The 15,191-nt window shown below is 42.8% G+C and overlaps 1 pseudogene; it reads left to right on the top strand.

Annotated features, from left to right (window-relative positions):
• The window catches only part of LOC136002076 (metalloprotease TIKI1-like), a 69,374-nt pseudogene that overhangs the window by 47,180 nt on the left and 7,003 nt on the right, over positions 1-15,191 (top strand).

Here is a 15,191-nt window from a genome sequence, read left to right as displayed (position 1 = left end):
ATGTCCATTCAGGCATGTATGAAGACTGTAATGTGCTATCTTCCTGCTCTGTGCAACTCCCTGTCATGAAGGACAGTGACGCAGGTGCAGGTTATGTAGATTTTGGTCATGTCATGTAAACTGAGACCAGAACATTGCCGCACTCCACTCCCGATGTTGTTCTGATTGCAGTTTTTTGCTGCTGGACTGATGTTCCTGACTAGCGTGTATGTCAGACCTGAGTGCCAGTTGCATCAGTTGCAGGTAACTAGTCTTTTGTCAAAAGGCTAATCACAGATGTTGGGGCTCTAGTAACTGGGTCACAAGTGAGCAATTAGCAGCCTGTGCAAATGGATGGGTGTGGATGCAAGTGTCATTCTGAGTCTGCCCTGTCCCAGAAGCAGGATCCTCTGAGAGAAAAGAGCCTCTTCCCCTGCTTGCACACATACCTGCATCCCAGCAGCTGCACTGGAGAATTCATGTGTCTTTGAGATGCTTTTGTATTATTTATCTCCTCTCCCATCCATTTCCTTCTCCTCCCACTCTTCTGCCCCAGGCTGTCTTCATTGTCATTTGTGTGCACAGCTCTGCCCCAGAACACAGAGCACTGCAGGAGCAGGACAGATCTCTGTCCTTCCCAATCTCTCTTTTTCTCAATCTTCATGTCAGTCCTAAAGACCTTCCCAGGCTTTCTAGATTCTTGCTTTCCTCCTTCCTCTTATTTTCCTTTTCTCATTTATCCCCTGATTGTCTCTTCCAGTACAGCAGAGTTAGGATTCACCCAACACTGCTATACTACAGCACTGCCTGCAGCCTTGGGTGCATAAGAACATCCTTGATCTCTGCCTTTATGGACATGGCTTGATCTCCAAGAACGAAATGTGCTTTTCAATCATACTTTTGAATCCAGACAGGTTCCCTGTCTTCTTCAGGGACTCTACATTGACTTTGAAATCTCTAATTATACTCCGGCTCTGATACCAAGTCCAGCCTCTGTTCTCATTTGCTCTTCCAAATAGCACTGCTCAAAGGACAGTGCACCAGCCTTCTACTTCTAGCAGCACAATTTCTCATTATCCGCCTGTTTGACTGCATTTTTTTTTGTTTGGTTTGGTTTGGTTTTGGGGTTTTGTTTTTGTTTTGTTTGTTTCATATTAATTGTCTAAATGAGAAGTAACATCACAGGATATAAAGCAGAAAACAAATAAATTTCTACACAGTTCTGAGGTTTTCTGAGTACCCATTACAAATATGAGTGCAGGCTTTTATTTTCCAGCAAGGTAATTCAGCCTTTTGCGGTATGTGATAGATAATTATGGTAAGATTTATTTTATGCAGGCAAGCAGTGAAGATGAACGGAAGTCCTGTGTTCAGTTTTGCACATTGCTTGAGTATTGTACTGCTCTAATTATTGGCAGAGGGTTCCAGGAAAGTGCTCACACAAGACAGGTTAGCATGAGCTATAGAGGAAGAAGAGAAAAAGACAGGCTATAGAAATGGGACTAAATCATCACTGCATTGTGTTTTTCCTTCTTCTGGCCACCAGTGAAAAAAGTGAAAATCCAGCAGTGGCTGATAAACTGCAGGATGAGGCTGTGTTGAAATGATAGTAGGATATCAAAGGATCTGCAGATTAGAAGATGGAGAAAACTTTTACTTGTTTCTTTCCATATTTTTTTCACTCTGTGTTGTTTATTTTTAAAAGGGCTATGCTTTTTGTAAGGAAAGTTCAGTTTTTTCCATTAACCAAACACAACTGAAAAAAACACTTTTATAATTATATCTGAACAAGGTCATGATTTGTGAGTCATTGCAGTATTACAAATACACACTCTTGTTATTTAAAGTACCTTCTGTATTTCTATTTTAGATGTGGGAAAATCAGAAAAGATTGTTTTATTTTATATTCCAAGTGGAGTGATATGCAATACATTGTGCAGAAGAGAGCACCCTGTCTCTTTCCAGGTCTTAAGCTACTCTTTCCAGGTAGCTTACAGTGTTATGTGGCTATAGATGTTCATTTCTTACATGGAATTACATCTGGTAATTTGGACTGTAATAGATGTGATCATTAGATCCAGCATGTTATATCTTTTTAGTGCATTTTAACAAATCAGAAAAACTCCCTGTATATTCCACTGAAAACATTTCACAGTCAGAACTCATTTCTGGAACTATTTTTGTTTGGAAGTAATTTAAGCTTGCACAAAAGTGGAGAGCTAAAAAATAACAGATTTTGCTGACACCATCCAAAAGCTTTGCTTCTGGCCAATGTGGCAGAAGCAAATTTCAAATTTCATGGCAAATTTCAACCTAAAATAGGTCTGTTTGAGGGAATTAGAGGGAAGTTTGGGAATAGAAAGATGGTAATGCCAGTAGTGTTCCAGTAGCTTCAATAAGAATTTTATCTGAATTGTGGATAGGCCTTTTTGTATGGCAGCACTACAGTTACAAGCAAAACTTTCTGTTGCCTGTGGAAGAACTTGTGAATCAAAGCCAGATGTAATTTTTCACAAGCCCTCTTCCTTCTATAGGCATTTTTAATTTCTCTGAACTGTCAGTGGAGTGTTTAGGATCTGAATGCTAAGCTGAAGTGGATGATGGCACATGTGATTCTGTAGTCATCCAGGTAGAAAACACTAGGTTTCTTGTTTGTCTGGGAGGTGCACATTGACATAGAGAGGGCTGCATTTTCTTCCTGTGCTGTGGAGTTTTACCACTTTTACAGGTCTTACAATGCTGCTGCCTTCTGCCTAAACATTCACAGAATCACAGGATAGTTGAGTCTATAGGCACCTCTAGAGATCATCTGGTCCATCCCCTGGTCAGAGCAGGATCATATAGAGCATTTCTGCTAGGACTGAATCTGGCCAGGTTCTGAGTAGCTGCAAGGATGGAGACTCCAGAACCCTTCCGGGTAATCTGTTCTAGTGTTTAACCACACTCACAGTAAAGAAGCTTTTTCTTAAATGGGATTTCCTATATATCAATTTGTGTTTAACTTCAGTCACCAACGAAGAGCACCCAGCCACTCACTCCCTCTGCCCCTTGGTGGGATAGGGGAGAGAATCAGGAGACTGATGAAACTCATGGAGTGAGATAAAGGAAGTTTATAATCATAGAATGTCCTGAGTTGGAACGGACCCACAAGGATCATCAAGTCCAACTTCTGTCCCTGCATAGGACAACCCCACAGTTCACACCCTGTGTCTGAGGGTGTTGACTAGTTTCCTCTTGAACACTGACAGGCTTGGGGCCATGACTGCCTCCCTGGGGAGCCTGTTCCAGTGCTCCACTACCATCTGGATGAGTAACTTATTCCTAATGTCCAATCTAAGCCTTCCCTGGCACATCTTCCTGCCATTCCCTCAGGTTCTGTCACTGGTTGCCAGAGAGAAGAGATCAGTGCCTACCCTTCCTCCTCCCCTTGTGAAGAAGCTGTAGCCTGAGGTCTCCTCTCAGTCTCCTCTTCTCCAGGCTGAACAAACCAAGTTACTTTAGCTGCTCCTCATCCAGCTTCCCCTCCAAGCCCTTCAGCAGCTTTGTAGCCCTCTTCTGGACACTCTCCAGTAGCTAAATATCCTTTTATCCTGTGGTGCCCAGAACTGCACACAGTGCTCCAGGTGAGGCCGCACCAGTGCAGAGCAGAGCAGGATAATCACCTCCGTTGCCCAGCTGGCAATGGCTTGATGAACCCCAGGACAGGAGTGGCCCTCTTGGCTGCCAGGGCACACTGTTGGCTCATATTGAACTTGCCATTGACCAGAACCCCAGATCTCTCTCCACAGAGCTGCTCTCCAGCATCTCGTCCTCCAGTCTGTATGTACAGCCAGGCTTGCTGTGTCCCAGGTGCAAAATCTGGCACTTGCCTTTGTTGAACTTCATGCGGTTGGTGACTGCCCAGTTCTCCAATTTGACCAGATCCCTCTGCAGGGCCTCTCTGCCCTCAAGAGTGTCAACAGCTCCTCCCAATTTTACATCATCAGCAAACTTACTCAGTATTCCCTGAAGTCCTGTGTCCAAGTCATTTATGAAGATATTGAAGAGCACTGCCCCTAAGATGAATCCCTGTGGAACCCTGCTAGTGACTGGTCATCAGCCCGACATAACCACATTTACTAGAACCCTTTGAGCCCGGCTAGTCAGCCAATTGCTTACCCACTGCATTGTGTGTTTATCCAGCTGTATGCTGGACATCTTGTCCAGGAGGATACTGTGAGAGACAGTATCAAAGGCTTTACTGAAATCCAAAAAGATCACATCAACAGGCTTCCCTTGGTCAACACCTCTGTGAGCCTTTTCTTCTTCAGGAGGTCAGTGGCCTCTTTGCCACAAAGTCACATTGTTGATCAAGGTCAACTTGATGACCACCAGGACACCACATCCTTTTCTGCCAAGCTGCTCTTCAGCCAGTTGGTGCCCAGCCTGTCCTGGTGCCTGGAGCTAATCCTGCCCAGGTGCAAGACTTGGTTTCTTGAACTTCATGAGCCAAGATTTCCTCATCATAAACCCATACAGACCAGACCAAATCATCTGCTTATCCCCAACCTATTTGGAAATTATTTGCAGGATAATTTGCTCCATCATCTTCCCCAGGAATAGAGGTGTGGCTGATCAGTTTGTAGTTCCCCAGATGCTTCTTTGTGCACTTCTTGAAGATAGGAGTGATACGTGCTTTCTTCCAGGACCTTCCCCAATTGCCATGACCTTTTAAAGATGATCAAGTGTGGCTTCACAGTGGCATTGGCAAGCTCCCACAGTTCCTCTGGTTCTATCCTAATGGAACTTGTACATGTCTGATCTCTTTGGATATTCTTTAATCTGATCCTTCTCCACTCATGGTGAACTTTCTTGGCCCTTGACTTTCCCTTTAGTCATAGGAACCTGAGATTCCTGAAGGCTGATTTTACCAGTAAAGAAGGTGATAATGGCATTGAGTACCTTGGCCTTTTCCATATCCTTTGCCATCAGGTCTTCTGCCTGGTTCAGCACTGGGATGACATTTGTCTAGTCTACATTTTACTGCTGAGGTACCAGTAGAAGCATTCCTTTTTTATTTTGATGTTTCTCACAACAGATTCAACTCTAGATGGGCTTCCTTCTGCATGGCCACTTTTATTCCAGGATAAGCATGGCTTGTTTGCTTTAGCTTTATTATGGTTTCTGTTGAAGGGTCTAAAGAATAAGAGAGAAAAGAAAAAATATCACAGTGGTGGGGTTTTTGTTTGTTTTGTCTTGGGGTTTTTGTTTGTTTGTCTTGGAGTTTTTGTTTGTTTTTGTTTTGTGGGGGGTTTTGTTTGTTTTGTTTTGTTTTTATCCATTATGCAGGAGGAAGCATACTTAGTGACAAGAGATCCTGACTTTATTGTGACAGGCAAAGCCTCAGGTGAAGCCAGAGTTTCTAGGAGACAAGTTTAAATTCCCTCCAGTCTCTCCTGTGTCTTTGAACAGCTAAGAAACTCCAGAAGTGCCAGATCATGAATGAGAAGTACAGAGGGATCTAAGATGCCTTATACCCCTGTGGATGAAATGACTGGCTTCACTGAGAGACACTGGCTGATGTGACAACTTCAGAAGATGTTCGTCTTAACCATGTAAACATGGGCAAATTCTCTTTTCTCTCAAAGCTCTTTTTTCTTTGCTTCTCCTGAAAAAAACATCATTCTGAGGCTTTAAAGTATAGTGGATGTTGGCAAGCCACCATTAACACTAAGAGAAGAAAGATGATGGTGAAAACTTCTTCAGCTACCATTTCTTCTAACTCCTAAAGGAAATAATGAATGTGTTTATTTACTCAGACTGAATGGATTCAAACCTCTACGGACTGGCTGTTTTGGTGTTTGTCTGGTGGGGGGTTTTTTTGGGGGGGTGTGTGGGTTTTTTGTTTTTGTTTTTCCCTCCCATGCTTTACTTCCCTGCCCCCCTGCAAGACCTCTCAGAAAGAATTGTTATGATCAGGCTGATGAACCAATATCCAAATTAGCAATCCAGTTCAGAGCTCCAGATCTTAGTTGTCTTTGTCCTAGCAGCGGAGTCAACTGATACTTGCTGAACTAAAATTAACTCTCAGATCGTGTGATCTAACAACATGAAGAAGAAGGATTCGGACGTCATTGTAGATGGGTAATTGACCCTGTCTGAGCTGAGGATGGGTGTGTCTTAGCCACCTGGACAAGGGAAATAGAGAACATGCTACCACGTGTGGTTACCCCAGAGTCTTCCATAGTCCACCAAATGGCTTCCTCCAACTTCTCTAGGTTTTGAGGCAGTCCTTGGGATGTGGGGCACTGGTCAGTTATGTGTCAGACTTAGATGCCAAGTGCATTGGATCCACTGGCATATCTGATGCCTTTTCCCTTGCCTCTTCCATCATAAAAAGAAAACAACAAAATCCAGCGAACCAACCCAAAAAACCACAAAAAAACCAGAAAACAACCAAACAAAAAACCAAACAGATTTCCAGAGGAAACTGGAATTGTGCTGAGTCTCTGTCCTAAATGGTGTGTTAGGTAGTGCTGTTTCCATGTAGAGGAAGAGAAAGATTGGCAAAAGGGCCTGTCACCAATGTTTGTAAAAATAATAAACAGTGCTAAGCCCAGGATGTCTCTGTCCATCTTGTGTACATGTTTATAACTGTATAACCCACCATCAGAGTATGAAAGTTGCCCAGGTAAATGGGATATCAGTTTGCCATTGAAATTCAGCAGGAATTCATAATCCAGCATGGAAACTTTGAATCTGCCATCAGCACATTGGGGACTGGAGATAAGGGTGTGCACAGGGAATGTAAATTTATCTATGCCTTATTAAGGTATTTTAAGTGTAATGAGGAAGTTAATGAAAATACGTAAAAAGCTGAATCTTGGCAGATCCTGGAAGAGGACAAGAATTGGGGGGAGGAGCAGGTGGCGGGATGATAATGATAAAACAGATTAATGATTTAATAAATCTTATGGGGCAAGACTCCCTGGGCACAGAGGGATTGCTGATTGCCTACTTGTTTCTTCTGTCTCTGGAATGCAGCATCATTTTAGCCTCTTTGGGTGGGAGGAGGGCTGAGTCCCTGAAGGTGTGCCTGTACCTGTGTAATCTGAGAATGCCAGATACAACCCAGCAGCTTTGAGACTGTTTATCTTAGTAGCCTCTTTGAGTCTGCGGAATGCTAATGAGAGGGTTTATTAGAACAACAACCCCCAAAGGGGTTGTGTGGAGGCAGGATCCACTTCCAAAGCCCCAGGGGTCACATGAAGGGCATTCCTCCTGACATCTCTGATACAGGAAATGAGGAAAGCTTTGCATTTCGGCATTAGAGGAAGAAATCTCTGTTCCAACATATTCGTGCAAAAGTCAAAATCAGCCAGGTCAAATGTGTACTGTTTCTGTTCAGGTACTGACAGCCTGGTGACCATCAGCTTCCTATTGATGCCTGGATTTACCCATTACCCACTACCTTTATTGGGCAGCTACAGTAGGAAAACTTTAGTCTTGTATGTTTTAAGCTAGTGGGATTTAAAATCTTTAATACCTTTCTTTTGGAAAGCAAGCAGTGGTGTGGAATAGGAGTGGACTCAGCAGCAGAGGTGGCTGTGAATACTGCAGCTCAGACATAGCACTGGTATTTCCTTCCCTTACTGGTAACATAATGCTGGCTGCTAGCATAATCACCTACATGAGGGTCTCCCTGCCTAATGAACCTAGGACTTCAACAGTGGAAAACTCTCAGTAAATGCCAGTGCAGACAGGGCCCCTGTGGCTAAGGCTGCCTGAACAGAAGCTGTTTCTTTTAACTCCATTTTTACAAAACAAGGGATATGGGGTTGTAAATATTTTCCTTATGTTAACTTTGCTATAACTTTGGCCTTATAATCAGTGGAAATGCTTTTTCTAGCTTCAATTTGTGAAGTTATCAGGAGGTTTTATTTGGTCCAAAGGTAAAAATGGGAATCCCCAGGAGCAAAAATACCTGAGGTCATACGTTTAAGAGACCTGGTTTTTGACAGAACCTGGTAGATAAGAGTGTCGTATTGTCTTCCACAAAAAATACTTTAATTTTGGCTTATGCAAATTGTAAATTCATATGGTTCTTTTCTGTGGTACTAGGCAATTTTTCCCGTGTTCTGCAAGGCCTTTGTCATCAACTGTTTTGAGAAGGATTTCATGTTTACATGATTCTGTTACAAACAAATGTGGAAAATGAATAATTTTAATTCCATATCCGTGAGTTAATTAGCAAGGCACATAGCTTTTAAATAAATGGAATGTTATTTTTTGCTTCCTCCTGAGTTAATCCAGGTCTGAGGCACTGTCATTAAGTCTCTCCATGTCTAGTGAAATTATTTTGTTGGACATAGAGAATGCCACTGTTCCACAGTCCTGCTGCCAGATTTTCCCCTTTGGTTTGAGAGCGGTGAAACACTAGCACTTTATATTAAAAGAGAGAGTTGAGGAAAATATTGGTTTTTTTAAGACAAGTACTTGTCCTGGCCTCAGTGAAGTAAAACCTCAAGTTCAATGTTTATGGAGTAATATTTCATTAATATTTTATCTTACAGTTAATCACAGGAAGCAGTACATTTGGAAGTCTGCAGTCTCAAAATGATCGGAGGGCATAGGAGGGCTGCTCACAGGGGATTTGGCCTACTTGCATGCAGAAGTCTTGTAATGCAACATCCTTCTACTCCTGCACTTAATGTGAATTTGGGAAATCTTTAAATGGACTTATAATACCCCTAGGGCCACCCTCATCTCCTTCAATTTTTGTCCTTTCTTTCTACTGGTAGCATTAATTTTGTGAGAGTACCATGCTCTTGGTCCTTTGGTTTATGTTCTCGTACCTGAGCTTTCCCTGACTTGGAAATACTTTTAGAAGTAAGAAGATTTCATTAGATTTAGTATTGCATGTTTTCTGTTTGAGAAACTTTTAACTTAGTTGGCAAATTGGGAATCCCAACTACTTCATCGATGACCCTTGTTTTCCATATGTTGTTTGGATCATCTAGTGTAACTCCACAGGACTTCCTCCCTCTGATTCTGGGAGAAGTGAAGTGTGATCTCACTTCACCTCGGCGCACAGTGTTCATGCTTGAAAGCATAGAATCATAGAATGGTTTCTGGTTCCAACACCACTGCTCATCAAAGGAACACTTTACACTAGACCAGGTTGCTCAAAGCCCCATCCAGCCTGGCCTTGGACACTTCTAGGCATGGGGCATCCTCAACTTCTCTGGGCAGCCTGTTCCAAGGTCTCACCACCCTCATAGTGAAGAATGTCTTCCTTATATCTAATCTAAATCTACCTTCTTTCAGTTTTAAGCCACTACACCTTGTCCTAGCACTGCATACCTTTGTAAAATGTCCCTTTCCAGCTTTCTTGTAGGCCCCCTTAGGTACCGGAAGGTTGCTATAAAGTCTCTCTGGAGCCTTCTCTGGCCTGAACAATGCCCTCTCTCTCAGCCTGTCTTCACAAGAGAGGTGCTCCAGCCCTTTGATCACCTCCTGGCCCTCCTATGGAGTCGCTCCAACAGGTCCATGTCCTTTTTATTATGAGGGCTCCAGAGCGGAAAGCAGTACTCTAGGTGGGGTAGTGTCTTCCTCTTGAACAATCTGTACAGAAAGCATGCATCTAAAGGAAACTAATCTGTAACTTAGTTGATTGCATCACCCACTTTCCCTCTTTTGCTCTGGATAATATTAGATATTTTGTATAGAATTTTTTCTCCATAATTTCACTAACTGGGTTGAAATGACTCCATGTTCTGCATCCCAACATGTACTTTAAAAATATAACTGTGTCTATGCGTGAGACAAAGTCATGACATTTGCCCTTGTATTTCTGAGCACCAAGTACAGGTTTCTTCAATGGCGCTCATTTGGAAATGTTTGTAACTGCTGGTGTTGTCAGCAGTCCCTTGCAGTTTTGCACAGGACCTTTTGTGAAAAACTAATAGGTAGTAACTTGATGTTACATAAAGCTGGGAGTTGAATTTGTGCTTTCTATTGTATCACTGTCTCTAATATGTCTTGCTAAACTCTGCCCGTAAGACATGGTTAGGGTTATCTTTCTCCGGTCACCGAATACTATATGGTAGAAGAGCAATGCCATTTTGTGGTATGTGTGACTTTGCCTGTCACTCACAGAGCATGAGCTGTCCCTTGTCATTGTGCCAAAAGGTTAAACTAAGTAGATATTTGGGGATAGGAAAGAGCATCCTTTCATTTCCACAGGTTTGCTTCTGTTTCACTCATTTCAGCTCCTTTCAGGGAGTAACAGACCGTGAAGTAGGATGAAGAGAATTCCTCTGTAAAGATTCTTGCCTGTGGAGACACTGTGAGTGGGGGTACAAGATGAGTACTTTCTGTGTCTCCATTCTTAGTTATTGTGTCCTAAGAGCTGTGTTTTCTGGGAACTCATTTTAGCTTTGTCAGGTACCTGATGTCAATAACGATCACTTTGTCCACTTCATGAGTTGATGGACACTAAAGTAATCAGGCCCTCTATGTCATTGGCTGGATCTGCCACACACTGAAGATACCTGTGGGGCTGACTTGTGCCATGCATGTCCCTGCTCTCTAAGCTATTAGGAGTTCTCCTCTGCTTGTGTTTGCATCCTTTGCGGGAGCACTGGCAGTTTTGAACCCTTCTCCAGGAGTTTATTGGCCCACAGACGGCTACTGGAGGATACTTTGATTACTGAAGAGTAGTAGAAGAACCCTGCCATGAGAGGCAGATAGAGAGGGATGAGCTGTCCTTTGTGCCTCCTAGTTAAGTGATAATTTTTGCTGAAGTTTCTCTTTTTTTGTTTGTGGGTAGCATAGACAGCAGCCTTATGTCATACTTTTTTTACAGGCCTGTAACTCTAACCCAGTCACCTACAGGTGTCCCATTCACCCTTCTGGGGCACATTATATGAATTTATAATTCTTGGAAGCAGTCTAAGAAGAGCATGGGCAGTTCCAGGAAGTTTTTAAATAACCATAAGATCTGTACCTCTAAAACATTCTTGAAAATATTGGTTTCAGTGATCCATAAAGTCCAAGGCATCAAAAACCCATCTGAGCACTCCTGGCCCGGTAAGAGATAAACACCCTTCTTTATGAGGTCCCCAGTGGCTAGAACTATTTGTGCTGTTTTGTGGCGGCACTGTTATGATCATGTGCTGTACCTGTTCCCAGGTCAGCAGTCCGGATCAGCCTTTCTAACAAACAGTTTTGTTTCTTTACATGTACATCCGTTGTCTTAAGATATCTGTAGATGGTGAGGTCTTGGCTTGTTTCCAGGGCAGAGGGGAAGTGCTGTCTTTCTACTAAAGAAAACACAACAGACATAAAGAATAGTGGAGGCTGGGGGTGTTCTTTTTACATTTCTCTAAGAGAAAGTCAGGGAAATTTGTGTATCAGCTTGGAATCATGAATTTTGTTGAAATTCAGAGATTAACATAGTTTTCTTTAGTCCTACAATCTCGCTTTATGTGAAGAATAAAAACTCAGCTACAAAAACAGAACTTCTGTTGTGCAGTATTTCCTTGTTCATTTTGCTAGATGCAGAAAATGTAGGCTTGCTATTGCTTGAGTTTGGATTCAGGAGCCTCTGCTGAAACCCACAGTCCTAGCAGAGTGAAAACACCTCTGTGTGATAGTGGTGAAAGCTGCAAGCAGGAAACATGGATTTCACGGCAATACTAGTAGCCTGTGTTCTGCAAGGTTGCTACTGAGAAAGGTCAGGAGTGCTAAATGCATCTCTAAGTGCATGGACTAATCTGCATGTGCACATTCATCTAACAGCATTGTCATTTGAGCACATCACCTTTTGTGTTTCATGCATGCCATCTCCTTTCAGTGCAGGTTAAAGGCGTGGGTCTTATTTAATCTCCAGTAGAGTGCATGGCTGGTCTGGTGCATACATCAGCTTCTCAGTTTCTCTTTGAACACAGAAAAGTTGAGATTCATGGCTCTCTTGCTACTGCCAGAGTAAATTGACCTCTCAGAGGCACCTCTTCACCTAATGGTGTGATGATAATGCATGGCTATGTACAGAAAGAAAAGAGCAGGCTTTCTGATGGGACAGGGCTTAGGGCTTTTCTTTTGGGGGGCATTAAAGTGTGTTACGCTAAAATAGAAAACAGGTGATAGAAGTCTACTCCCTCTCATGTGACTTTGGTCTAAGTCTCTTTTGCAGCATAGCTATTTGATGTTAAACCTTGGAGAGTAAATCTTTCCCATGTTTTTTACTTTTACTTTTGGCCATTAGGTCTCTTATGCACGACCAAGCTTTTTCTGTGACAGTTCCTAGAAAAGAAGAAGAAGTGCAGACTTAGAGAGGCTCCTGGGGGTGTCCTGTGCCTCAAGCCTTCACAAGTCTTTCATTTTGTACCTAGTTCAGGTTGAGCCTGTATGCCCTCTGGACCTCAGACCAGATCCGCCTCATGGAACACGAGCAGCCCACCTCTTGGATAGCAAACATTGACATCTCCTAATCTTTTTATGTACCTAGCCTAAGCACCTCCTGATTGATTGTGTCTTGTGAACAATCTAATATCACATGCCTATTTGTATATTTGTATGCATCTGTTTTACACATAACTATTCATTTGGTCTGCTCTGTTTTGCACAATATTAGCACATTTTTCTTCCACATGCAGATGTAACTCATTGCATCTGGTGACAATGAGCAAAGGCTCCCTGTGAAGTCATGTACACATGACTGTGATATAAATTATATTCTTATTACTCCATCAAATTAAAAAGATTATTAAAACAGCCTCAATAAATCACTTAAGCAGATTGACTGAAGTGGGATTTGTCCATGTGCTACAGTAATTTCCCACATACCAGCCTAAATCACTGCTCTGAGTAAGGGTAACTGAAGATTGATGGGAGGTAGTGTGTTTGATGGTGTGATGTGAGCAGCTTATTCAGTAGCTCACTCTGGAAATGTGTGAGGCTGTAAGCTCTTAAACTGGCACGAGGAAAATTATTTTAACAGTATAGATCACCTTAGAGGTTGTTTATTATTATGTCTTGTGACTTTCCTCCTAAAGGACTTCGATTAGGAAAGCGTGTGTTGACCGCCTTGGCACTGCTTTTCGTTGCTGAGACTGGGACACAGATCATCCAACATTGTCCACATGAGATGGATACCTAGTCTGAACTTGCTATAGACACTACCCCTGTCCCTTCCAACCCAAAATATTCTGTGATTCTGTGATCTCTTATTGCCCCAAGAAATCCGCAGTGGCCTGATAATGTGGCAGCCTGCAAGACCAGAATGATTTCAGTCACATCCGCATTCTGAAAGGCAGCATGTGGTAATTGAAGTGACCTTGGGAAAGTTAATTTGTTACACATCCTGTGTTTCTGGTGCATGCTGACAGGGAGTGATAAAGCACTGCCTACTCTGAGTGTGAAACACCTCATGTGATGAGGAAACACTTCGGTTTTTTTTCTTCTTTCTCTTTCCCTGTGCTCATGGAGTTCTGATATCATTTTTCTCTTAATCGCAGGTCACTTCATGGGTAACAACACAGTGATTGATGTTTTGAGGAGAGAACGGTACGAGGTAGAACACACTCCAGCTGGACAAGCCATCGACAAGTAATGCATGCTTTTATCTAGCTGAGCAGCCATTGAGAGCATGGGTTTGTAAACAATCATGAAGAGGTAGTGGCAGCTAGAACTATACCCAACAGTAAGCTGAGCTCCCTCTCTTCTCCCCACCAGTTTGCTTTTCGCTTCCATGAGCCAGTTTGGAAACAGGATTTTATTTGGTTTGGGTTTGGTTTTTTGGTGTTTTGTTTGGGGATTTTTAAAAATAAAATAGAAGTATTTCCCACCCTGTAAGTGTTTATTTCGTAAATTGTCATAAACTATGTATGCTTGGTTCATCAAATCTATATCCTGTCTCTGGAAGCCACATAGGATTCCAGCCTCCTCTTTCCTCACTTCTAAGTGTTTGACTGCCCTGCCTTTTAACACTCTCCTTCTCTTACACTGCTATTTCTGATTCTCTGTAATTATTCTCACTCAGCCTGGGATCTGACTGTCCAGAATCCAACCAGCCTCTTTGCAAGCTTGTCCTCGCGACTGATTGCTCTCATGTCCCCTGCTCTCATCTGCATTTTTAAGCCAAGGTACTTGCTGTTCTGATTCATCTTGCATATCCTTGGGGATATACTCTTACTGCCTCCTTTATCTCTCAATGGGGGCTTTTATGCACCTCCATGGTTTCAGTAACAACAGAGTGCCAAATAATCTCTTCCTCCACACTCTGCTGAAAATTACATGTGCTCTTGACTCACCTCTTCCTGGACTTCTTGCCACCAGCTTAGGATCTGCAATCTTTGTCGCCCCTTCTCCAGACTCTTGCAAAATATGTGCTCTTGTGTCTCCAACTATCCCCAAACTTCCTTATAGTCACTGTTACAAAAACCACAATGGAAAAAAGGTTTGATCCCAATTATGGTTCTGTTCCCCTTTATCCTCTGTGCAATGCATGCTGTTGTTCACTGCTTACATCTCTGTTCCCCCCCAGCATTTCTGATACGGAGCTCTCAGGCAGGACAATCCCTTTTTGTGCAGGAGGCAAAGTGCAGAGTCTTGGTCTGTGCCAGGGGCTCCCCCGTGTGGTGCAAAATAATAGTACTAGATCTTTTTCTCATGCTCTGGTTGCTTCACATTTGTCTTTGCACTACTTCTGCTGCTTTTTTCAGACCATGGGATTCAAACCCTGGCAGGTCGTATTTTTGCTATGATTCTTGACACAGTCCTACATCATTAATACTACATACACTGAAACAAACTGAGCCAAGATTCATCCACATAAGTACATGAATGCAACTCCTAATTGTCAGCAATGGGCAGGTAGTCTGACATGGAAAAGCCCAGTCTGCTGCTTCCTGTGCTCTGGCTAAACAGGAGGTCCCTTCTGAGGTATATTGTAAATGTCTGTGTGTAGGAACACAGAAAGACCCAGGGTCATTGCGCATGTTTCCTTTAACAGGCGAACTACTGGGTGCAGTCAGTAGTCACACAGTTTCAGCTGCAGGCAGGGCTTCCTGACGTGGTCTGCCCATCTGCAGGAGGAAGGGGATGAATGCCCATAGTGCAGTGTGGAGGCAAAGCAAGGAAAGCAAAAGTGATGCTCTACCCATGCAGGAGTGTGAAGAAGAGTTTATAAACATTACCATAAGTTCATTCAGTCTCGACTGCCTTATTTT

This window comes from Caloenas nicobarica, chromosome Z (genome assembly GCF_036013445.1).
Source record: "Caloenas nicobarica isolate bCalNic1 chromosome Z, bCalNic1.hap1, whole genome shotgun sequence".
Taxonomy (NCBI): Eukaryota; Metazoa; Chordata; class Aves; order Columbiformes; family Columbidae; genus Caloenas; species Caloenas nicobarica.
The sequence above is the reverse complement of the archived record's forward strand: the minus strand, read 5'-3'. Positions and strand labels throughout refer to the sequence as shown.